The 24,763-nt window shown below is 35.1% G+C and overlaps 1 pseudogene; it reads right to left on the bottom strand.

Annotated features, from left to right (window-relative positions):
* Positions 1–2,113: 2,113 nt before the first annotated feature.
* Positions 2,114–24,763, bottom strand: LOC125387929 (T-complex protein 1 subunit delta-like; annotated as a pseudogene).

Here is a 24,763-nt window from a genome sequence, read left to right as displayed (position 1 = left end):
TGAATACACATGAACATTCACATAGGTACATACAAAGAACACAAATTGTGTTTATGTCAAGCACAGACAATTATTGTCTTTTGAAATCTTATATTCTATTGATAAAAGATAAAGGATGAATATATAATACTTTGAAAAGGTGTTTCTAGAAAATACTACAGGGTAGGGGAAGAAAGATCTAGTAGAAGACTATTATAAAATTTGATGAACAAATGCAAATAAGGAGCCTAATCAGAAATGATTCTTGTATCTAGAGAATCTAGCCTCAAATTCCTAGTGTAGGAATCACTGGAATATCAACAGGTCCATCATGATAATCAGCTTTTCCTAGGAAAAGTCAATATAATTTCACTAGATCTTCTCTCCTAATTCTTTACCATCCCGACTGATGAGTGGAGAAGATGTTGAAGAATGAACAGAAGACATTCGGGTTGGAACAAACTAAGCAAGAAGTGGACAGGACCTGCTTTCACTACTTTTACCCTCCATCTTGAGTAATCCTAACACATGGGAGATGAAGACATTAGACGTAAGCTAAAGATTGTGATTTTGTTTGCCAAACTGACACATTTCAAATAAAAGTAACTAGAGTGTTATTTTCTCCTGTCCCTTCTCTTTTTCTTCCTCCTCATCTTGTCTCTGATTGGAGAAACCATGGACTTCTATAAGTTCATTAGCATAATTTAAACAGAAATAGGAAGAAAATAAAACTGCTCATTTTTTTGTGTCTGTTAAATTCAGCTCTTTCAGCAGCAAGATGTGGTCAAGTGCAAATGCATTCCCAGCAATTGAAAGATGAAGGCCAGAGGATTAGAAGTTCAAGGCTAGTCTCAGCTACCTAATGAGCTTAAAGCCAGCCTGAATTACATGACACTTTTTTTCAAATAAAAAAAAATAGAAAAATGTCCCGTTCTTCCAACTTAATAGTTGCAGGTGACATTAAGATCCTGAGACGAAGAACTTCAGCTCACAAATAATTGAGCTCTCCAACTTATAAGAAAGAGTATAAACAGAAAGAAAAAAAAGCAGAAGAACCCCAACTATAATTTTCATGTGTTTGGTGTTGAACCAGAAGAATATTTAAGATAACTTTATTTGTAAAGAAGTTTTTCTTTCAGGATACTGGGGGCAACAGAGCTGGAGGTGCAAAACAAATATACAGTTTCTCCTTTGAACATGCTGAGCTGAAAGTATTAGTAGTAAGTGGTGTTTCACATGAACTTACGACTGGATTCTGTTATCATAAATCAACACTTTTGTCCACATGCCCAACATGACCTTCCATTTTGGAATTATAGGGTGCCCCTCTCAATTGATATTTGCATTGATATGCTAAACTATTCTCTTTTGAAACCAAATATGTTTATTGATTTTATTGAGCTATACAATTTTCTCTGCTCCTCTTCCTTCCTCACCTCATGGTCCTCATACTTCCAATTTACTCAGGAGATTTTGCCTTTTTCTTCTTCCGATGTAGATTAGATCCATGTATGTCTCTCTTAATGTCCTCATTGTTGTCTAGGTTTTCTGGGATTGTGAATTGTAGTTTGGTTTTCTTTGCTTTATGTCTAAAAGCCACTTATGAGTGACTACATATTATAATTGTCTTTCTGGATCTGGGTTACCTCACTCAATATGATGTTTTCTGGATCCATCCATTTGCCTGCAAATTTCAAGATGTCATTTCTCAGAAAATTATGAAACAACCTTCCTCAAGACCCAGCAATACAACTTTTAGGTACATACACAAAGGATGTTCAATTGTACCACGGGGACAAGTGCTCAACTATGTTCATAGCAGCATTGTTTGCCATAGCCAGAAGCTGGAAACAACTTAAATGCCTTTCAACTGAAGAACAGATAAGGAAAATGTGGTACATTTACACAATGGAGTACTACAAAGCAGAAAAAAATATTAAAACCAAATATTTAATATTTTCATTAAGTCATTTCAGTACAATTTCAAACAGATGCCCACTGGAAGATAATGTCCAAAATCTCCGAAGAAGTAAGTTTCCAGAAAAGAAGAAAAGAACACCAATGTGATCATCTTACAGTCCAACCACAGTACTTCTGTCCATAGTAGTACCAGTGGCCTGCCTTATCCAGATTATCAAGTATTTACCATATCATCAATTTTCAGAACACTTTTTAAAGTTTCAGTTGCTTGGGTAAAGCACTGGCTGACACTAACAGAAGCTGGGAAATCAATCCAATGAAAAGTTGGAAATTCGAACCTTTGAGACATTAATACTTGTTGCTTTTTCTCCTTCGGCATGTCAGTATTATAGTTTTTTACAACGGAAACGGGATTCAGGTTAACATTTTTAGCTAGTGTAAATGGAATGACTTCCATAGCATCTGCAAAGCATGAACACAGAAGGGTTCTACGCAATTGTTGTTGATAAGTTATCAGTCAACTCTTGTTCTGGAGTATCACTTCCTGCAATGAGTTCTCTTATTACATAGTGATGTTATCTTATTATCATCGTGAATGGAGCACTCGGCTTCTTCAATCACCAGTTTGTTTGAACCAGAACAACAATTACAACTGTTTTGTCTGGCCTTGTGCAATCTGCGCTTCCAATCTTGAATAGTTTTCCAGAGCCACTTAAACTGGCTTCCTCCACTAACTTAGTGAAACCAAGCATGTCAGCAGTGAACCGGTCAAAATGATCAACAAGTTTAGTTCCAGTTTTCCTACAGATGAACTCAACATGTTCTCTTTCAGTATCCTTAACAACCATAACCTTCATCTCATTCAGACAATGTAGTGAAACATTTCTAAGCCCATCTCTTAGGGTAGACTTCGGGATGAGAAGGACATTACATCCATTTTTCTAAATCTACTTCACCAGCTTTAAAATATAGGCTCTCTCTTCTCTCAAAAGCATTTGATCCATCTGGGCATAGTTAGATACAGACTGCCCTTTGATTACCTGCATCTGTTTGAGGAACAGAGAAGAAAGTGAATAAGCCCAATTGTACCCTTTGCAACTTTAGTTAAGCCATCATTTGCCACTGGAATGGGACAGACTACAGTTCATAGGAACCCATTGCTCCACCAAGCTTTTTAACTTGTTTTAGAATTTCTACTATCTGCACTGCTGGTCATACCTGTGTCAGTCACTTTCATCACTGCATTGACACTCATTGGAGAAAGTAGATTTGAAGACTGAGAGACAACCTTTGAATTGAATTAAGTGGTTGCATTATTTAAAAAATTTTCTCAGTTACTCAGTTACATATAGGTCAAGACTTGTCGTTAAAGAGTTCAAGACCCTTTCCCAAAGCTTTTTCGAATGGCTCAGAAGCTATGCTTGGATGAATACCTTTCTGCAGAAGCTTGGTACAGGAGTCTAAGACAGAGCGAGCAATGATGACCACTGATGTGGTTTCATCCCCTGCTTCTATGTCTTGAGCTTTAGACAGTTCCACCAACATTATTATTGCTGGGTCCAATACTTACATTTGTTTCAGAATGGTGGCATCATCATTTCCAATGGTTACATCACTTTTCCCATCTTGAATTGTTTTGTCTATTCCCTGAGGTCCAAGGCTTGTTCTAACAGCATCAGGAAACTGCTTTGGCCACAGTAATGTTGCTAAACTGACTCTGAGCCGACCTGCCACAGTCTCACTAGAAACGTTTCCAGTGGGTTCTGCGCCCAGCAGCAGGAACTTGGGTTTGGGGAGCTACATTCTCCAGCATGGCAGCCTTGGTGACATCTGTTTGGGTTCATGAGAGCTGGTGGACATGAATTCTAGCCAGAGGCAGTATAACCACCTCCTCTAACCTCCTCCTTGATGTCTCCAGAGAGCCTACTCCTAAGCTTTGCAAGCACACTTTCATGCAAATAACTGTTTGATCTCACAATGGTCCTAAGGAAAAGAGAATAATTATTATAATGGTTACTTTATCGCAATGAAAAGTAAAACTTGAGCTGAAGTGTTTGAGTGAATACAATAGAATGAATTGTAGGAGGTAGACCTTGAACGGGGCTCTCTGCCTCACAGTTAAACGTTCTTAGAGAAACTTAAGAAGATTAAAGAAAGCCTTTGTAGTAGGACAGATAAAAAGGAATTGGATGACCATTTGTGTCAGAAAAAGATAGGCCCAATAATTTTCAGTTTTTACTACTTCTCAGGATAATATTTACTATAATCTAGTCTCTCTTCCTTTAGCAATACAAATGCCTCCAGGACTCTGCTGAGATGAGTTGGTTACTTGAAGATTTTTGATTAGCTTTCTTTTTTTTTAATTCTGTCTTTAGGCTTTTGTAACTTTTAAGTCAGAAAAATACTAAACATTTTTCAACTTTTACAGCTTGTGATGGGTGCCAAAATTCAGTCACATATTATTGTTTCCTAAGGAAAATCTCCAAGGCTTTGTCTAAGAAAATTCCTGAAGGAGTAAATATCAAAAGGGGATTCAGTCAATGGATTCAAAGAATGGACATTAAACAAGTACACTGAAAATATTCTGACTTTAATAAATTATTATACAGATATATGTCTAAGATGTGCTGTGACATAATAAGCAACACTACAATTTTCACTACCATAATTAATAAATTTATTTTAGAATTGTAAAGCTATTGAATTACCAAAGAATGTTTGTGAAATATAACTGCCTATTCATTTAAATTGTTGCTTTTCTGGCGGTATAGACTTAATTGCCTGAAGCTATTGACCAACTATTTGTAGTATAATTGCTATTGTATAATATTCAAAAATATAGGCTTTGGGATCTATCACTTGACGAAACTGAACAAATGAAAATGCCGGATTTGGCAAAATGCCCCAGCAAAGCTGTAATTCCAGGACTTGGAGACAGTGGAATCTAGAAACAAGCTGATCAGGTAGACCAGGCATATCAGTGAGCTCTGCGCTCAAGTGAGAGGCACTACCTCCGTGAATAAGGCATGTCCTGGCAGGAGAGCACAGTTACACATCACACCTACTGAGTAGGATTCACAGCATCTCATTAGCACACCACATCCTTCCTCACGAACGCTGCCCATTACTAAAGTTTGCATTAATATGTTACCAACCACTTGTCATTTTATCACTGCATTATCACCAAAGATAGAAACATAAAAGAACTCACTTCAATGAAATACTCATATAAAAAGAAAATCAAATATTTTTCCCTTATTGCTTTTTTTCTCAATTCCATTTGCAGCTATATATGCAAATTCCTTTGAAATTAGAAATATAGCCAAAGGGTTTCCATCATCATAGAAATTACATTTTTAGAAGACTATTAGTATAGATATCACTTTATTTTTAACCTTTTGCACTATGGGTTTTTTTTTTTGGTTTTCTTCAAGACAAGTTTCTTTATAGCTTTGGAGCCTGTTCTGGAACTAGTTCTTATAGACCAGGCTGGCCTCAAACCCACAGAGATCTGCCTGCCTCCGCCTCCTGAGTGCTGGGATGTGTGCGTCACCACCACTAGGCACTCAGGAGGCAGGGACAGGTGGATCTCTGTGGGTTAGAGGCCGGCCTGGTCTACAGAACGATTTCCAGGACAGGCTCCAAAGCTACACAGAGAAACCCTGTCTCAAAAAAAAAGATGCACTATGGATATTTTTAAACACAAGCCAAGTACAGCAAATCACACAACTGATACCGTTTCCTTCCAAACCTTGAACAAACAGCCAGTACTGTTCTATTTCTCCAGCTTGTGATTATTTTGAAAAGAATCTTAACTCTTTTGGTTTTTTTTCTGTAAATACATCACTATATAACTTAAAGAGATTACTTCTTCCAAAACTGTAACCACAATATGATTGTAACCTTCAAAATTAATAACTTCCATGTCACAACTGGCCAGTCTTTGTAGAAACATCCGCAGATTTCCATACATTTTCTGTCTCAATCCCTGTTTCTCTGTCTGCTGTACTTTTCATAATTTTATAAAATTATTTGAAATTAAAACCAAAAAATGTGCTTTTAAATTCCCTTTTGTGTCAAAACATATGTGACTCTGAAAACCTAATTAACAGTTCTTTCTCTCTTTGTAAATTGACCAGTACATCTAGCTTGAACATTTTCATACTTTTCCTGCTGCTGTTGTCATTTATCACAAAGTCTAAGGCTGGAAATGGTGGTTATAATTTAATTATTTCCATCCATTACATAACTGTGTATATTTCCATACAGGAGAATATATTCATCAGCTACTTATTTAACTTAAAGCACAAATTTTCCAAGAAAGAAGGTAGATTCTTTCACTTTCTATTTTATTTGCTAGTATTTGCAACTGAATGTTTCCATAACATTTTCCAAATATAACCATGAAAATTTTAATATTAATATTATTATTATGTTTAATGTACTGAGTCACACAATGTGTATTGTTCTTTGTGAGTAGGAAAAGGAAGAATCTTAAGTTTTGTATCTAAGGTTTTTACACTCCAGAGATCTTGGGAAATCCTCTCAGTTTCTGCTAAACAGTCTTTAGGCCTGGACTGGGGTAAGAGCTTAATGGTAAAGTAGCTGCCACACAAGTATGTAAAAGCTTGGTAGAGTGGTTTCTGTCAATAGCTACAACGCTAGTGAGAATGAGACAGGAGGCTTCCTGGGGCTTGCTAGTCAAGCATTCTAAGAGAAGAGGCCAGAATCAGTGAGAGACCCTGTCCTAAACATTAGCTGAGACAGACTCTACATCAATCTCTGGCATTCATATCAGTGCACACATATGTGCACAGCTTCTGCACATACAGGTGCATATCCTTAAAACAAACATGTATCCATTAATAAGTGAGTACATAACACATTCATCTTCTTGGGTCTGAGTTACCTCATTCAGGTTGGTGTTTTCTAGTTCCAAATATTTGCATGCAAATTTCAAGATGTGATTGTGTTTTACTACTGAGTAAATTTCTAATGTATACATGTGTCACATTTTCTTTATCTATTCTTTGGTTAAGCAGCATCTAGGTTATTTTCAGGTTCTGGCTATCACAAATGATGCTGCTATGAACATAGATGAACAAATGTCTTTCTAGTATAATTGAGTATTCTTTGGGTATATGCCCAAGAGTGGTATTGCTAGTCCCTGAGGTAGGTTGATACCCAATTTTATGAGAAGTCTTCATACTGATTTCCAAAGTGATTGTACAAGTTTGCATTCCCACCAGCAATGGATGAGTGTTCCCCTTACTTCACATTGTCCCCAGCATAAGCTATCATTTATGTTTTTGAACTTAGACATTCTGACAGGTGTAAGATGGTATCTCAGAGTTTTATTGATTTGCATTTCCATGATGGCTAAGGATGCTGAACATCACTCATAAGTAGATACTAGCTATAAACAAAGAATATTGAGCCTATAGTTCATGATCCTAGAGAAGCTAAGTAACAAGGTGAACCTTAAGAAAAACATATATAGATCCACCAGTAATGTTGAAATAGACAAGATCACCTGACAAAATTGGGAACATGGGGGTAGGGAGAGAGAGGAGGGAGGAAGGGGAACAAGAGGAGAAAGGAGGAGGGGTAAGGAGAACTTGAGGGAACAGGATGGTTGAGATGGAGGAAGGATAGATTGAGAGAGCCATTATGGGACTAGTAAGCAACATGGCTCTAAAGAAATTCCCAGAAATCCACAATGATGCTCCCAGCTAAAACTTTAAACAATAGAAGAGAGGATACCCGGCCTGGACTTGCCCTGTAGTCAGACTGATGAATATCCTAAATATCACCATTAAACCTTCATCCAGCAACTGATGGAAACAGAGGCAGAGACCCTCATTGGAGAACTGGACTGAGCTCCAAAAATCCAGTTGAAGAGGGGATGGGAGGAGTGAAAATGTGAGCAAAGAGGTAAAGACCATGATGGGGAAACCCACTGAAACAGTTTACTTGAGCTAATGGGAGCTCACCAATCCTGCTTGACTGTAAAGGAACAAGAATAGGTCCAAACTAGTCCGTCTGAATATGGTTGATAGTCGCTGTGGATAACTCAGGAGCCACTGGCATTGGCACCAGGATTTATCCCTACTGCCTGTACTGGCTTTTGTGGGAACTTGTTCTTTTGGTAGATATCTTGCTCAGCCTATATATAGTAGGGAGGGTCTTGATCCTTCCCCAAAGCAATGTACCTTACCCTCTCTGTGAAGTGGATGGGGGTGGGAATGGGAGGAGGGGAAGGAGTGGGAACTTGGATTGGTATATATAATGAAAAAGATAGATTGTTTTCTTTTAAAAAATTAAAATAAAATAAACAAAATGTAAATATACTACATATACACCAACACACACAAGCACATATAGGAGAGAGAGAGAGAGAGAGATGGAGAGAGGGAGGGAGAGAGAGAAAATTTCAGCCACTTTTAATGCATTTGCTTTCATAGAAATAAACTCAGTCTTTTATTCAAGAATTCCTACTGTGTAATAGAACCCAGAAATTATAACGGGGGCTATACATATTTACTCACCTGTGAATTTTAAAGGAGAACACTGGATCTACACCTTTAAGATTTTATTATGTCATATTGAAGACAGAAACTATACGTATTTCTGGAGAGCTGAAGATTTCTTATATTTTAAATGCTTTCTAAAAGTACCTTTGCCAAATTTGTCTAATAATATATAGCAACACCATTTATTTTAGTAATTATAATAACATTAGTTTTATCTTCTAAATTTTCAGTGATTGATTCTGATTTAGTATTATATAAATAGAATATAATTCTCTTCCTTGTTGAGTTATTTTATTATTGTCTCATACTCTGATAATGCCTTCATAATGCAAACAGAAATTACAGCTATCTTATTTGCTGTTTGCTACAATAGTGTGATTTTTATCTTTCTTTTGTCCAAAATTGTTCTTTCACTGATTTGAATAAATTTCGTATTCTCTTTCTAGCTGTAACCACTTTCTATAAATCTTTAAGCTTTCATATTTAAACATAAAGTTGACCAATATCTCTGCCCTTCTCCTGAATGATGAAAATCAAGTTATTTTTAAATATACATGTAATTTTCCAGAACTCCAGAACTTCACTTTTCACTGGATATCTTTAATACCACACATTTGGCATTTCCTACTTTACTTCCCTGTTTTTGTGATAAATACTATGACCAAAAATAATTGTTGGGAGGAAAGGACTTAATCATCATATAGATCACAGTCTATCATGAAGTAAACCAAGCAGTCAATGTTAAAAAAATGGAGGTAGAAACTGAAGCAGAACTATGGGGGAAATAGGGAACACTGCTTACTGGCATGTTCTCCATTGCTTGCTCAGTCTGCTTTCTTATTATACAACAAATAACCACCTGCCCATGGATAGCACCACCATAAGTGGGCTGGGCCATCCTTCCTCAATCTTTAAACAGGAAAATGCCCCACAGGTTTTCCTACAGTCCAATTTGATGAATATAATTCCTTAGCTGAGATTTCCTTTTACCAGACGAATCTTGCTTGTGTTAAGTTGAATAAAACAAATCAAGATGGGATGTTACTATGCAAATATGTACATCTTAATTATTTACTGTATTTATTTAATTGTATATACTGCTTTCTTTTTCATTCCAGACCAGTTTTTGAAGACTGGGTTTCCCTGTAGCTTTTGAGTCTGTCCTGGAACTAAGTCTAGTAGACCAGGCTGGTCTTGAACTCACAAGATCCACCTACCTCTGCTCAGATTAAAGGCGTGAGCCTGGATTAAAGGCATGTGCCACCATCGGTCAATGAAAATTTTGTCTCTTACTTACAGGCATAACTTCTGTGATTGTCAACTGCTAAGGGGAAAGAACATAGTGAAAAAGAAAGCCTCTTCTTTCTACTACCTACTGCCAGAACTTCATTAGGACCACGCCAACATGGCACTTACTCTACTCTCAGGTGTTTTTACCACATGTAGAGTAGAAATTCAATCTAGAAAGCCCCACCATCCAATACCATGCTGATGAAGATTTACTAAGGGATTAAAGTATTCCAGCATAACCTCAGGACATCAACAGTACTTTTCTTCCAGCAAAACAGCTTATAGGGAAAAAAGAATTATTAACATTCACAGGAATATATATATATATAATTTATATTTATATATATAATTTATAATAATATAAATATTTATTCCTGATAAATATTTACTGATATATATCTATAGATATAAATATAGATAAGATATATGTAGATATAGATAGATACACACATAGATAGATGATAGATAGATAGATAGATAGATAGATAGATAGATAGATAGACATCAGTTTATAGGTAGTTATTTGATATAACCTAATGAGAAGCTTGTTTTTACCTTTCACATAGTAGAAATTACTTCATTCTATCAATGATTTCTTTTTGTCTCTGATCAAGCATATTTTAATTGTGGGTTTTTAATTTTGTCACTGCTTTTTCTTGCTTTTGTTGTTGCTGTAGATTTGCTTGGATTTTTGGTTTAAGTTTGGTTTTGACACAAGGTCTCAAGATGTAGGCAAGACTTATTTCACACTTGTGATCCTCCTTCCTCAACCTTCAATGTCCCTGGAGTACAGGTCTAAGTTATGCCGGTGTCTTTCAGATACTATATACTACACTGTCTTTACATGAGGCCTTAGTTCCTCTTGAGGCTCAGTAATCATAGAATAAATATTATCTATGTTAATCTAAAGGTACCCCAGATATTCCCCTAAATTAAGTCAAATCCTATATTTTGCCATTTATGCCACCATCTGAGCTCTGCCCTCAACAATGTTTCCTTAAGCACACACACACTCACGCACACACACACACACACACACTTAGTAAAACTAATATACTGTGTTGTGTTTTTCAAAGGCAAAGTCTTTGGCACAGACACTACCATTCACATAGCAAAGGCCAAACATGATACCCAAGATTAGAATGATATGTTTGTCCTGAAGCATTTGACCTCCCTGCTAAGAAAATTCCTCATATGAAGTTAAGTATTTAACCATATACTTCTATTGGCACCGCATTATTAAGCACTAAACTAGAACATCACAAATAATTACAGAATGAGAAAAAAACTCATCAATGGAATTGCATTAATTATTTATGTATTATTCAAATGTGGAGGAGTTTTTTAATCAACACTAATTCAGAATGATTTTACTGTACTATAAATGTAACATAAATACAGTCCTCTGTTCTTTTATGATTATTGTTAAAATTTGGTAGCTCAATAAAGAAAAGTTTATAGAAATAAGTTTATGAATACATGCCTTTTCTTTCCAATGCCATTAGTATTTAAAAGTACTTTTAAACTACCAATAATGGCAGAAACCCATTTCCTTTCATGGATTTTTGAATCTTAATTATGAAACTTCTTTTGATATTACTTACATGATTCAATTAAATATAGAAAACTGTCAATAGGACTTAATGTGTTTGCTTGTCAACTCCCAACAATTAACCTACATAAATTATTTCTCATTCATTTGGAAGGTAATAGTTAACAATTTGAAGGCAAAAGTAATGAAGGCAATATTTAAGGACTGCTTCGTGGGAGATTAATGCCTTCCCTATTCTGGAGTCATGCATGTGGTAGAAAGGTAGAACTGGTCCTTGTAGGCAGCCCACAGATACAAACAGGTTGCCTGATGTGGCTCAGTGATAGCATGCCAGCCACTCCTCACTAGATCTGTCACCAGGACCCCTGCAGTGAGGAGGATAAAGGATAAAGAGACCAATGTCCAGGCAGGCTGGATTCCAACAACATTTTTAGAGGAACAATACCTTACTACAGTTTACTTTCTATGACTGAGCAGAGTCGTTTCGTATTAAACTATATATATATTTACAGAAGAGAAAATTTCATATAAAATGAAGGCACTCAAGTTGGTATTTTATAACTTCTTAATTATGATTAATTTCACAAAGTAAATCAATACTGATAAGTTTAGTGTTTAATAGTGCTTGCTGGTTTATCATTGGCTTTTATACCAGTTTTATTAAATTCTATTTCATCTTTTTTTATAGTTTTGTACAATTTCTTATGATTAGTCTCTAAGTTCCTTATCTTTCATTTTTTGTTCATTCATTGTTTTATTATTCAAAATCTTTACACTTATATCTAAATTTTGCTTTCATTTTGTTGTATGGATATAGTTAACTCTTTTTACTTTCCATACTGGTTGCTATTTTCATTTATCTTTTACCATTTGTTAATTTCTTAATAAATTAAGATTTTTGTAGGAAGTAGACTTCATGTTAAATGTTCTTGACACACCAGAAATAAAATGGGGGTGGGCATGACTTTTGGAAGTGAAGGACATTTATGAAGATTTTGGAGATTCATAAATGTATAAACTCATCAAGCCATAGACATGAAAGGTATTCAGGAGGTTACTATACTAATGACAGCTCGATAAAGCTTTCTAAAACATTCAATGATCATTCCATTAATTGTAGTTTTACAGAAATATAAAAAACTCCAGCTCTACTTTTTAAATATGTATTTCTTAATACCCAAGTGAATGATAAATTATTTAAAGACTTTCAATGGACATTTTAAACCAACATTTATTCTTTACTTAATGAATACAGGGCTATGTTTCTTTTTTATATATGACTATGAAAGTTCTATAACAGAGATAGATGAGATGAATTGATTCTGGTGTGTGTGTATGCATATGTACAATTATATAAATCCAAGTCTTTCTTTTTGCTTATTAAAGCAAAACTAAATCTATAATTTCAGCCTGGTTTATTTTAGATTATAATATAATTACATTTCTCCCTTGCCCTTACTCCCTTCAAACTCTACAACACACCCCTCCTCAATGTCCTTCAAATTTGTGATCACTTTTTCCACTAGTTTTTATTGCATGCCTACACACACACACACACACACACACACACACACACACACACACAGATTTCTAAATATAATCTGTTCAGTCTGCAGAATGCTACCTGTTACTTTGCGCTTGGGGCCAATTGCAGCACTGGACAATCAACTGTGCTCTTCTCTGGAGGAGGCCACCTCTTTGATTCTCAGCTTTTCTCAGTTGCCTGAAGCTCTCTGTGCAGGCCTGAGGTCTCATGGGCTTTTCCCATACAGTTCGGCATGCTCTCCGGTGTCATCTTTGTTCAGCTTACATTTAGGTTGACGTGCTGATGAGACTTTGTGGATGTAACTTCTGATGTTACCAGGAGACACAATCTTAAAGCAAATTCTCTGATCCTATTGTTCTTACAATCTCCACACACCCTCCTCATCCACAGAGATCTCTGAGCCTTAGGTGCTGGAGTGTTTTGCAAATGTATCTACTGGGACTAGGATCCACAACTCCATTTTCGCTCCTTGTGGTTTTCTGTAATGGTCTTTGTCTGCTGCAAAGAGAAATCTTGTTGATGGTTACGAACCGCACTTATTGTGAGTATGAGGACAAATTGTTATAGATTCCTGTTTGTGCTAATTTAGTGAATTAGTAAATTACTTCAAATCACAATTTCAATAACAAAGTGGCTGTATGTGTTTATTTGATAACTTAAAAAATAGATTTATTTTACCATCCTCTGTGTGTGTGTGTGTGTGTGTGTTCGCATGTGGGCATGTGCATGTATGTTTGAGCATGTGCCACATTTTGAGGTTCCTTGCAGACGCTAGAAGAGTGTCAGGTCCCCTGGATCTGGAGTGACGTGTTTGTGAATCACCTGCCATGTTCGTTGGGAACTGAACTCAGTTTCAGTGTGAGAGCACCAGAGCCTCTTAAGGACTGACCAAGCATCTCTTCAACACCACTTGCTGTCTTTTGAGTAGGACAAGGCATAACCTCTATTATCTCTTTAACATAAATTTTACATTTTAACTTTTTAAGTTCCTGAGTTCCTTTCTTTATTACCGATGGTGCTCTAATTCTTCTTTGACATCACCATATACATTCTATCATGGTTTTTAATTTTCTGGCATTCTTTATGTATGCCTGTTTTTGATGTTTTATTTATTATTATTATTAAAATTTGTTTCCTTAGATAAACAGTTGTTTTCAAAAGCTCAAATTATGTCTCAGTTCATTTTCTTGTACCATAGTGGTTCATGTCGGACTTTTTTAGGCAGTTTCATATTAATTTTTGCTTTTCATTTTATTTTATTTTAATTTTCTTTTTTTCTTTTCTAAATTGGTTTGAATTGGTGAGCTACAACTAATTATTGACTAATTAGAAGGTTCTTCCTTCATTTTGATATCAAAATGATTTCTTGTTTACTCTCATACTGGTATAGTCAAGCGTGTAATTTCCCAATGCACATTCAGAACTGATAGACTCAAACAGCCTTTACTGGTACTTACTTTCTTTTTCCAGCTGCCCCAGTCTTCCTAAAGTCTGACTTTACAAATACTTTGAGATCTGTGAAGCAGCTTCATCTCTCTCCTCTCTTTTTTATTTAGTGTTTCCTTCAGCAACCACAGTTCTGTTCCTACCTCACCTTCAGCCCTCCCCTTCCCTGAGTCTGTGCTTCCTGCTACACTGTTAAACTTCCAGTTGTAAATTGTACAAGGTTTTCTTAAATTATGCCTCTTCTCCAAGATTCTAAATGAGTTCTACATTTATATGACTAAGTAATATTGTTTTACTGTTCTTTATCAATCAATATTGTTAAGTGCAAAAATATTATGTATGATGTGTGCAATTGCATGAGCTCATGTGTATTTGCACAAATATGCACTGGACTTGAAAATTCGCTAGCTAATGTTGAAATAGGTTCTGAGATGAGCAAGCTGCCATCAAAAAGTTATGAATATGCAAATATCTTGGTAAATTCTGAGGAACTACCATTGAATTAAAGAAGATAAGTCTGCTCTGCTAGGCCTCACAAATTACATGTAATGCAGAAAAAAGCGATAATTGCACATGGACCTAACACAAGTAAAATCTAATTCCCAAATACCATTTCCACATTTTAATAAACAAAGTAAAATACCATCTATGTGTCGTTTCTGAAAGTCTCGAGTTAAATTAGCAAAAAGTTGATAGCTCATCATTTACAACAGAAAATGATCAGATTTAGCTGCTTCATTTTATGATCTTCTAGAAATAGCATTTTTATTATGATAAACACCAGCATCATATTACTCTCTTCAAGGATCTCAAAGTAGCAATGATTAAAATACATCTAAGTTTTCATTTTCATAGAGTATATTTAAATTCTGCAAAATGGAAAACAGACGCTGGGGAGGTGGCTACAGTGATTGCCAGTCAAGCAGAAGGACCAACAGCCAATTACCAACACCTATATAAACTGGACACTGTAGCCCCTTTCTGCAATTTCAGGACTGAAGAGATATAGACAGGTGTCATTTTAGGACGTGCTGGCTAGTCAATATAGCTGAAGTTCAAGGTTCATTAAGAGACCGTGCCTCAAAACAGAAGGTAGAGATAAACCTAAGAAGATAACCAATGTTGATCTCTGGCCTCCATACACCAACATGAACATACAGATGCCACAAATAAGTTTAATACAATTTAATGAATTACTAATCCTTTTAATCACATACAGGTTTTCTGCTCAACTCATGCTCAGTTCATTGTTAAGGCATGCATGTTCTCTGCTGAATAGCAGTAGACCACTGTATGCATGGCTTTCAGCACAGGTGGGATGAATCCGAAGGCAATTTCTCATTATATTTACTAGGCATATTATGCAAACCCACATGAAACTAGCCTCTGGAGAAGAGTGAACAAGGATGTGGAGGTGGGATTTCCAGTATAGGAAAGATGAGCACCCTCTGGTTCCTGTGGGAGAATAGGTTCATCTGTGAGGGTGATGAATAGCTCCACAATCTGCCTGGGTCAGGCTGGGGACCAGGTAAAGTGCGGCTGTTCTGGTGACAGAGAGAAAGCAGATGGGAGCATTTCCTTACTCTCCATTATAAAACCACCAATCCCCATTTTATCCACAACAAATAATAAACACTAGGCAGTAAGTCTAACATATGAAGTCATTTCTCTTAATCACTCAGGGGATCTCATATATATATATATATATATATATATTAATTGTTTAAATTGTTCTTGTGTGTGTGTATGTATGAACAATTAAAATGAATCTGAATATTCAGAAAGTGATATCAACTCATTTGTTTGGTAGAACATTAAATTTGTCCCAGATAATTTCTGCTGTTTAAAAACCTTAATATTCTTGTTAATGGATCTACACATGGTAATAAATATAATTATTTTGAAATATATTTACCAGAGTACAGATGGGTAAGGATGTACCTAACTATATAATGGTGATATATCACAACTTATGCAGTGAGATTCATATAAAAGGGCTACAGAAAATAGGGTGAAGACTAAATTCAACCTGTAGAAATACTTCCACTGACTTTTACTGTGTATTTTCACCAATTTATTCTTGAAAAAAGAGTCTAGATGCCTCGCTGAAGTTTAGACTAGAAACAGTGTGGAAGAACTAAAATTAGGTGAAACAGATTTATATGATAAAATTGCAGAAATGAATTCTGATTTACAGGGTTCACACCTGCCAACCAAGCAGAAAATGTAAATGTTCAGTGTTGAGAAAACAGGAATATTTAATGCTTACTACCCTGCAGGCATTAGTTTTTCATTTTTATTACTCCTTGGATTAACATTCAGATTTAAGCTGTTCCACATTTGCTTTGATGTACTCAAAACATTGTCTAAATAAATAAATTTATTACATATAGCAATATATTGTTGCTAATATATTAGATATGTATTTTACTTGCTTCTTAATCATCTTACACAGTTTTAAATTTTATCACTTTCTCTATGTAACGATAAAGTCATTTTCATTGCAAACTTGTAACAATAATGGATAGCATCCTTCAGGGGATGCAATTCTAAGAAATTTATTCCCTTCGTGTTGCTCAGCCACCCAAGGAACAAATTTGTTTCCATGACAGATAAGGTCTACAATGATCATTTCTAAAATGGTCTTGGGGCGTCACAAATCAGTAACCAAAAAATAAAATGCAAGAAAACATTTCTTTCTATTAGATAGATGTATGGGTTTGCAGATTTATGCACCAATATTATCTCTTTAACAGTTATTAAATAACCTTAAGAAATAAATCTTGAGTATGCAGTTTTCTTTTACATTGAGCAATCCGAACAAAGAGAAATTCTACCTGTTTCACTGTGGTTACATTGCTATTACATATGTAATAGTATTATAATTACATTAAAATTAAAAAATACCAAAAATTATAATAGTCTGTTCTGAAATCTAAATCAGTCACATAGAATAACTTGAAATTAAGTTCAACTATAAAATATTTTATGAACAACACTACATTGCTTTAGGAACACCTTTTGAGATTTTGTTTTTTATACTTTCATTTGAACAATCTTTACTAATTAAATAATATAGTTCTACAACATCATAATACAAAAAGTGATTCATGTTACAGGTTATCTAAAATTCAAAGATGTTGACTTTTTCTTCACAAAAGTAAGACATTAAATAATTTTAAACAATCTCGAAGTGTATCATTTAGAAAGAAGACTGCCGCTCTCATTTTTCTCCAAGAATAGTATATGAATGTGAACTGTATGGAATAAATAAAACAGTTTCCCTTAATGAGATTTCCAATACTTTAAAAATATAACCTCAATGTTTTCTTTGTATTAGAGTCCCTTGAAAATTTTTCATCAATCAAAAAAACCAACCAAAATGAATGTTGAAGTACTACTTTTGTAAAAATCATCAATGGCTTTTTTGAAAACTCCAAAAGTTAAATAATTGAGTGATGAACAGAAACCTGTTCATTTTCTTATATTGCATCTTTTTGATGGTGGTGGGATTCATATACAAGTACGTTCACAGCCTGTTTGAACAGTCTGACATAGCATCCAAGACATATATCAAATCCATACCATTTGCAATTTTGATTATAACAAAACAAATAAAGATGTGAAATTAATGCATTTTCCATTGGATTCCTCCAAAGAATATCCAATAAAGGTGGCAAGGTTCTACCAGCATTTGAAAACATTCTCTCAACATTGAAAGTGCATATAAACCAGAAAGTTGAGAACTAGCTATAAATTCCAGTTTTAGAATTAAAAGAAATTTTGTAGATTTGAAAATACTAAAAAAAAATAAAATGAATGACAAGTAAATCTAAACCTTTGTCGATATTACCATACATTTTAAAGGCTCTCCAATGACAAAGAAAGGGGATTAATTTCCTGGAAAGATAATCCACATCTAAGAAAAGTCAACATTGCCTGGAAACTTTCATTTCCAAGTCTCTAAGGTGACAAACCTAAGAAAATTAAATTAAAGTTTAACTTTGGCTGTCATTAAAGATGTTCTACCTGCAGTTCAATCAAGTGTGAATCTTTATATAACTGCTACATACCAATGTACTTTTAAAGAGGAAACTCACCTAATGTTATTTTATTATTTGTACAATGGGGTAAATATAAATAACAATATTGTTCTATATATATATATATATATATATATATCAGAAAGCTAGAAGATAGGGTTTTTAAAGATATTTATTATAAATAATGCTTGAAGAATCAGATATGTTTTATCATTTAAATATTATTCAATGTGTTTAAGTGTAAAAATATCACTTTATCTCATAGTGTGAAAGCTTTTTTATTTGTTCATCATATAAAAATAAATTTTCTAAATGAAAACTTTTAATATCAAGGTAGATATAAAAATAATGCAATGGAAATAAAACAGAAAAATATAGCTTCACATACTCATAAAAGTACACAACGTTTACAAAAATGTTTATTATAATGAAAAATGAAACAACCAACATGTCTGTTATAAGAACAAGAATTAAAGAATATTATATAATGGAACATTATTCAGATGAAGAAAGAGTAAAACATGTCAACAAAATGACATTATAAAAAAAACCAAAGATCATATTTTTCTGTTTACATAAATAATAGACAGGCGATGGTGGTGCACACCTCTAATTCCAGCACTCGGGAGGCAGAGGAAAGTAGACTCTGTAACTTTAAGACCAGTGTGGTCTACAGATGTAGTTCCAGGATGTTCAAGGCTATACAAAAAAAACCCTCTCTTGAGAAATAAAAGCAAGCAACAACAAAAAGGTCAATATCAAGTTTATCAACTTTTTAGATTTAAACTAAACAATGAACATAGAAAGAAGAAAACTTAGGTTGGAGCTCTTTTTATGGAAAAGCAGTCCATCTTAATGAGAGTAGAAGAGAGATGTTACTGGTGGACTGAAGCCAGGAAAGCTCCCTAAGGACTTCAGGCTCAAATCCAGTTTGCATTCTTATTTTACAATCTAAACCGTAGGGTGAGCAGATGAGCAAACAGAAGCACACACGGTGGTTAGCTTGGCAGTTTTGAGTTTTCAAAGGCATATGTTATAGTTGACTTATAGTTGACAAGTGTTAAGTTGTGTTCACGTTCCTAAGGGTAGCGACCTATTGCTTCAGCTATTTCCCTAGGTCAGCTATTTCAGGAAGCAAGTGAAGTCATGCTGGATAAATAGGCAGTACTAGCAGTACTTTCAGGTAAATCAATGAATGATGTCCAATAATTGGTCATTTCTACTTTATCCTATTTTACATATACATACATGAATATCAGTATGAGTTTAGCATGTCCTGACCACATCTATCCACCTCCAGTCAGTGTGATCCTTGTAGGCAGTTGTCTATATTGCTTATAGAAGTTCCTAGTACTACAAAAAGAAGAACAGATAGAGCAGATAAGGTTTAAAAATATTGGAGGGTTTTGTTTCTTTTTAAATTTATTATTTATGAGTCTTAGGAGTCCTATGAGTCTTAGGAGTATACATATGTCTTAAGACACACACACACACACACACACTCTCACACACACACACACACACACACACACACACACACACTGCCATGTAGGGCATGTGTACAGGAGTGCAGAAACCCAGAGGCCAAACGTGCCAGACTTCCTGGAGTTGAAGTTATCAAGTTTGTTATGAATACTGAGGAACAAACTCGGCTTTTATGAAAGAGCATTGCATACTCTAAACCACGGAGTCATCTCACAAGTCCTGTATCTATTTTATTTTTAGTTGTTTAAAAACCTACTGGCTCCACGGTGAATCTGTTGAGATAGCTTCCTCATATTTACTTTTTCCAACTCCGAACTCTGCAAAGGCTGAGTCTATACTAAAAGAACAAGAACTAACAAGTTAAGAAACAACCAAAAAAGTTGAAGAAAAGGCTTTATAGAGTAAGGAGTGAAGATCCAAGATCTGAAAAGTTCTGCATGTTCTTAGGAGGCCACATATATGTTCAGATGTGGGTCGAAAAGCATTCTGGAAAGGTCCTAGACGCTAATCTCTACATGGATTGTGGGCTCTGTACAATCAAAAGGGACATAACACACAACTGTGATACTGACTGTGAGTTGAAATTATGTAGCCCAGAGCATAGTATCAAGCTGCAAAACCAAGATCTGGGCTTGTTGGTTGCCTTCAGGAAGCAAAGGAAGCTCTGGTGAGTTGTATAGTTAAGCAATGTGAGACTGAGTTCAATACACACAGGACAGACAGTACAGAATACAAAAAAAAAAACAGTTTAGAAACCACCAAGCAGCATAAAACAACAAATAAAATAAGAAATGTTTATTTCCAAGTCATCACATTGAAATATTCAAAATGGCCAATTTTCAAGAGAAATTGAGATGTATACACAAAACAAAAGGCCGTGTTATGCTTGCAACTTTTAAATTAACTATTACATAGGAACTCAATATATTTGACAAAGAATTAAATTTATATATCTTGTGTTCAAGACCAAATGAAATTACATGCAAATAACTAAAAGAAAGCATAGAAATAAGCCATATGCATTATATCTTATCAATAAAGAAAAATACAGAAATAAAGAAAATAAAAACATGATTTAGAAAGTAAAACATTTAATATTGAAATAAAATAAAATATTTGAAATATTTTAAATATTGAAATAAAATAAAATATTTCATAGACATGCTCAAAATAAATCTTGAACAGGCAGAATTAAGAGTGTTCAAAAGAGAAGGCATTCTACTAAAATTTTCAAGTTTCAGGAATTGAAGGAAAATAATAAAAATGAACAATAAATTGGGTTTAATTCATATGTATGAATTAGAAATCCCAAAAATGAGATAATAAATAGAAAGAAACTCACTGAAAAGAACAGAAAAATAGAGTGGATTTATGAGAAATGAATATATTTAATCAGAAATCAAAATTTCCCAGCAAAATTCAGAAATGATGACTTCAATTTCAAAATGAATAAAGAACTAATGTAATTATTCCTCGTTTTCCAAACTATAGAAGAGAAAGGAAAAATAGTCTTTTCAGTAAAATCTGTGTATATGTAAAACATAAAGAAGAACATTAAACTTAAATCCTATGGGAAACTCAGCCCCAAATTCATATAAAACATAAATTCTACTGTTAAAACTGCAAACCGTTAGATGAGCGGAGAGGGGTAGTTTGAGTGGCATCCTTTCTCCTCTCAGTTTTCTCCTGCAGTTTATCACTGTGACTAGGGTATAAATGAGGCCATTCTTTAAGCTCTGGAATTTTTAGTGGAAAGTAACACTTGCACAGCTAAGAAGGTCAATTATGCTAACAATAACACAAATTTGCAATAGATTATTACTGTGGTCCAAGAGAACAGATGTGATAAGCTTTTGTGTGAGACATGTTATTCATCTCCATCATCTCAAATCTTGCAGCGACACTGGACATACTGTTCAACCTCATTTTCACGATGGTTCTCCACCTCCTGCATCAGTGTGCTTGCTTTGGACCTCTCTGAGAAGATGTTAGATGCCCAAGCTTTTGTCTCTTGTGCTTTAGAGCTTCGGGGGATGTGATCTGGAATCTCCAGGAAAAGCAAGTGTTACTGCGGCTACAACTTGCAAACATGTTTAATCTATGGTCTCATTATATAGCTGGTGTTTGGCAATGCTCACAGTAGTAAATTTGACTGCTAATCTTAAATTTTTAGGCATTTATCCTAAAGCACTTTTTAAATTTTAGAATATTTGATTCATATCTGATACCACCAACAAACATGCAAATGCTCTCTTATCAAGGGTTGCCCTGTCTCTGATAATGAATCATCCTTGAATTGTGTTATTAAAAACCTACAGCTCCTAGCTGAAGTCATTTGGTAGAGTACGTTTTAAAATCGCCACTTTCCAACTTTTCTACCTCTTATTACTAGGTAGGTATGTTTCCAGACACTCATGCATAAAACTGTATTCTCTAAAAAGGTAGCCTTTTATTGTTGAGATACACTTCTTCATTGAGTCCATGAGGAGAAAATATGCATCTTACTTTTATAGTCTCAGAAGATCTTCCTGTCAGATTCCAGTCTAGCTGTCAGATGGACTGTATTTCACTTAATTCCTATATGAATAAAAGTAATGTATTTAATCTAGAAATCCTCAGTTCTATCATCTGTAAAGTAGAATTACTGAGTACCTAACCCTAATACTGTTTATACAAAATGAGTGTATGAGTCTTTAAACAGGCATTTATTTTAAATACTGTTAGCTACTACAATCTTCTTACCTCTTGATTTGTGCTTCAACCTAGGCTAATCAACTCTCATGAAGACATTTAAGTGAGATCTCTTCAGACCATGAAGAACTGTGGAATATCAGTTTTTTACAGAACACAGAAATACCCTTGGAGAATACCTAGAGTTCCATCAACATTACTCTGATAAGTATGTGAGGACTTCACTTCTAGTTTACTATCCTTGATTATTTATACTACTTACCTGAGCAGAGAATACATGCAGTTAGGGAAAGAAGAGCTTGAGAGAAGAAGCCTGCATTAAAGGGTGTTATATATTTCCCCCATAGAAATGCAGCAAGATTTTATTGACTGACATTGTACAAATTTTTGTTCCTAGAGTAATTTTTATTTCTTCAGCTGAAATAACAGAAATGGTGTACATATACTAAATGATATCATGCTTTAGATTCCTATGGATAGACAACTAACTGGTTATTTGTCCCTGTCATACTTTTCTTAGGTAAGAACAATGATCTTTTAGAACCCCCAAGAAGTACTATGGTTTCAAAGAAAATCTGTGTGGCCCCCTTTTTCTATTTTTGTTGTTGTTGTTTCACTTGTTAGAGACAGTAACTCCATATGTAGCCTTGATTGCCCTCCAACACATAACTGTTCTGCTTCAGCCTCCCAAGTGCTGGGATTGCAAGTGTGTGCCACTATACTAAACTCTGGCCCTCTTTTCACTACTTCTAAGTACTCTGAATTTTTTGCAAACTCTTTCAGCAACTATAGAAAGAGCATAAGAGCCAAAGGAGATGAAGAGCACCAGAGGAACAAGGACCTCTAACCCAACATGATCAAAGACTAAGACAGTCAGTGTGCACAGGACAGGGCCTATATGGGTCTGCATCAGGCCCTGGATAGAGTATGGCCTCCAATTTAGTGTTTTTACAGAATTCCTGAGTATGTGAGTAGTGGATTTCTAACTCCTATGTTCTTGGGCTCCTTTCCTTCTATTTGTTTGTCTTGTCCAACACCAATGTATTAGTTCTTCCTTTGTCTTATTATATTATTTAATAAAGAAAAGTCTTATATATCATCCATTTGGATAATATTTAATTTGTAATTCTATAAGTGCATTAGTAGTCTCACCAAAGCCTTTCTTGTTTTTACCAGGGTACCTAAAATGCTTCCTCATATCTATGCTTGACCACATGATGCATTGATCCAGTTCTCACTTTTGAATTGTTTCTGGAGCTGTTATAAGTGAATTTGTTGTTCTTTTAAACTTTGTTCTTAAAACATAGGATCGTGCATGTAAAACACAGCAAGGGGACCATATATTCAGAAATTCATGATGTCATTTTAGATAGAAATTATCCCCTTAAAAGGATCATGAGTTAAAGGATTGATTCTCGATGCACTGTTTAGGGGTGGGGCTTTGGAAAATGATGGACATGACACAACCTATGAACTATCGACTGGTGGATTCCAACAGACTATTGGAAGGTGATGGAAGCTGCAGAAGGCGGGGCCCAATTAAATGAAGTGAATTTTGGAGAACACACCTTTAAAGGTTATACCTTTCCCCAGGTGTGTCTCCTCTGTTTATTTCTAGCTATCTCAGTCTGCTTTCCAGATGTCATGAGGTGAGCTCTGTCCTGTGTCGTAGCTGCCACTGTCCTGATGCTCTGCCTCAGTACACTGGGCTGTTGAAATGAAGCCAGCTGGCCACATACTGAAAATTGTCCCTGCGAGCCAAAATAAATCTATCCTCTTTTAAGTTGATTTTATCAGTTAGTTTGTCATAGCAATGAAAGTGCCTAACATACATGGGGATTCATTTTAAAGCAATCTCCCCAAAACATCATTGTCTTTGATTACCCTTCAGATGAGAGAATCTAGTGCTTCATCATGTGTGAAATTGAATATGGGAAAGTATGCTTTTTAAAAAGCGGTGTGCATTTATCACAGGGCAGAGCCACACGGTTAAACGGAGGAGCGTGATGATAGCTAAGATGCAGTGCTGGAACGGAGAGAATACAAGGAAACCCCGAGCAAGTGGTCCTTGCTCAAGAGTGGATGAAGAGCATGAGATGCCCGGGTTCCCCTCTGCTCCTGTCCTAACTAAAGACACTTTCCCTAAGGAAATGACTGTTCTGTAATATCTAAGAAATATATTTTTTATTGAATTTAATGTCTTACTGTGGCACTTCTCAGAATGTCGCTTGCAGTTCAAAAGAAAGAATTTAGCCTGAGCAACAAACACTGGGTTCAT

The sequence above is a fragment of the Myodes glareolus genome, chromosome 11 (genome assembly GCF_982192425.1).
Source record: "Myodes glareolus chromosome 11, mMyoGla1.1, whole genome shotgun sequence".
Classification (NCBI taxonomy): domain Eukaryota; kingdom Metazoa; phylum Chordata; class Mammalia; order Rodentia; family Cricetidae; genus Myodes; species Myodes glareolus.
The sequence above is the reverse complement of the archived record's forward strand: the minus strand, read 5'-3'. Positions and strand labels throughout refer to the sequence as shown.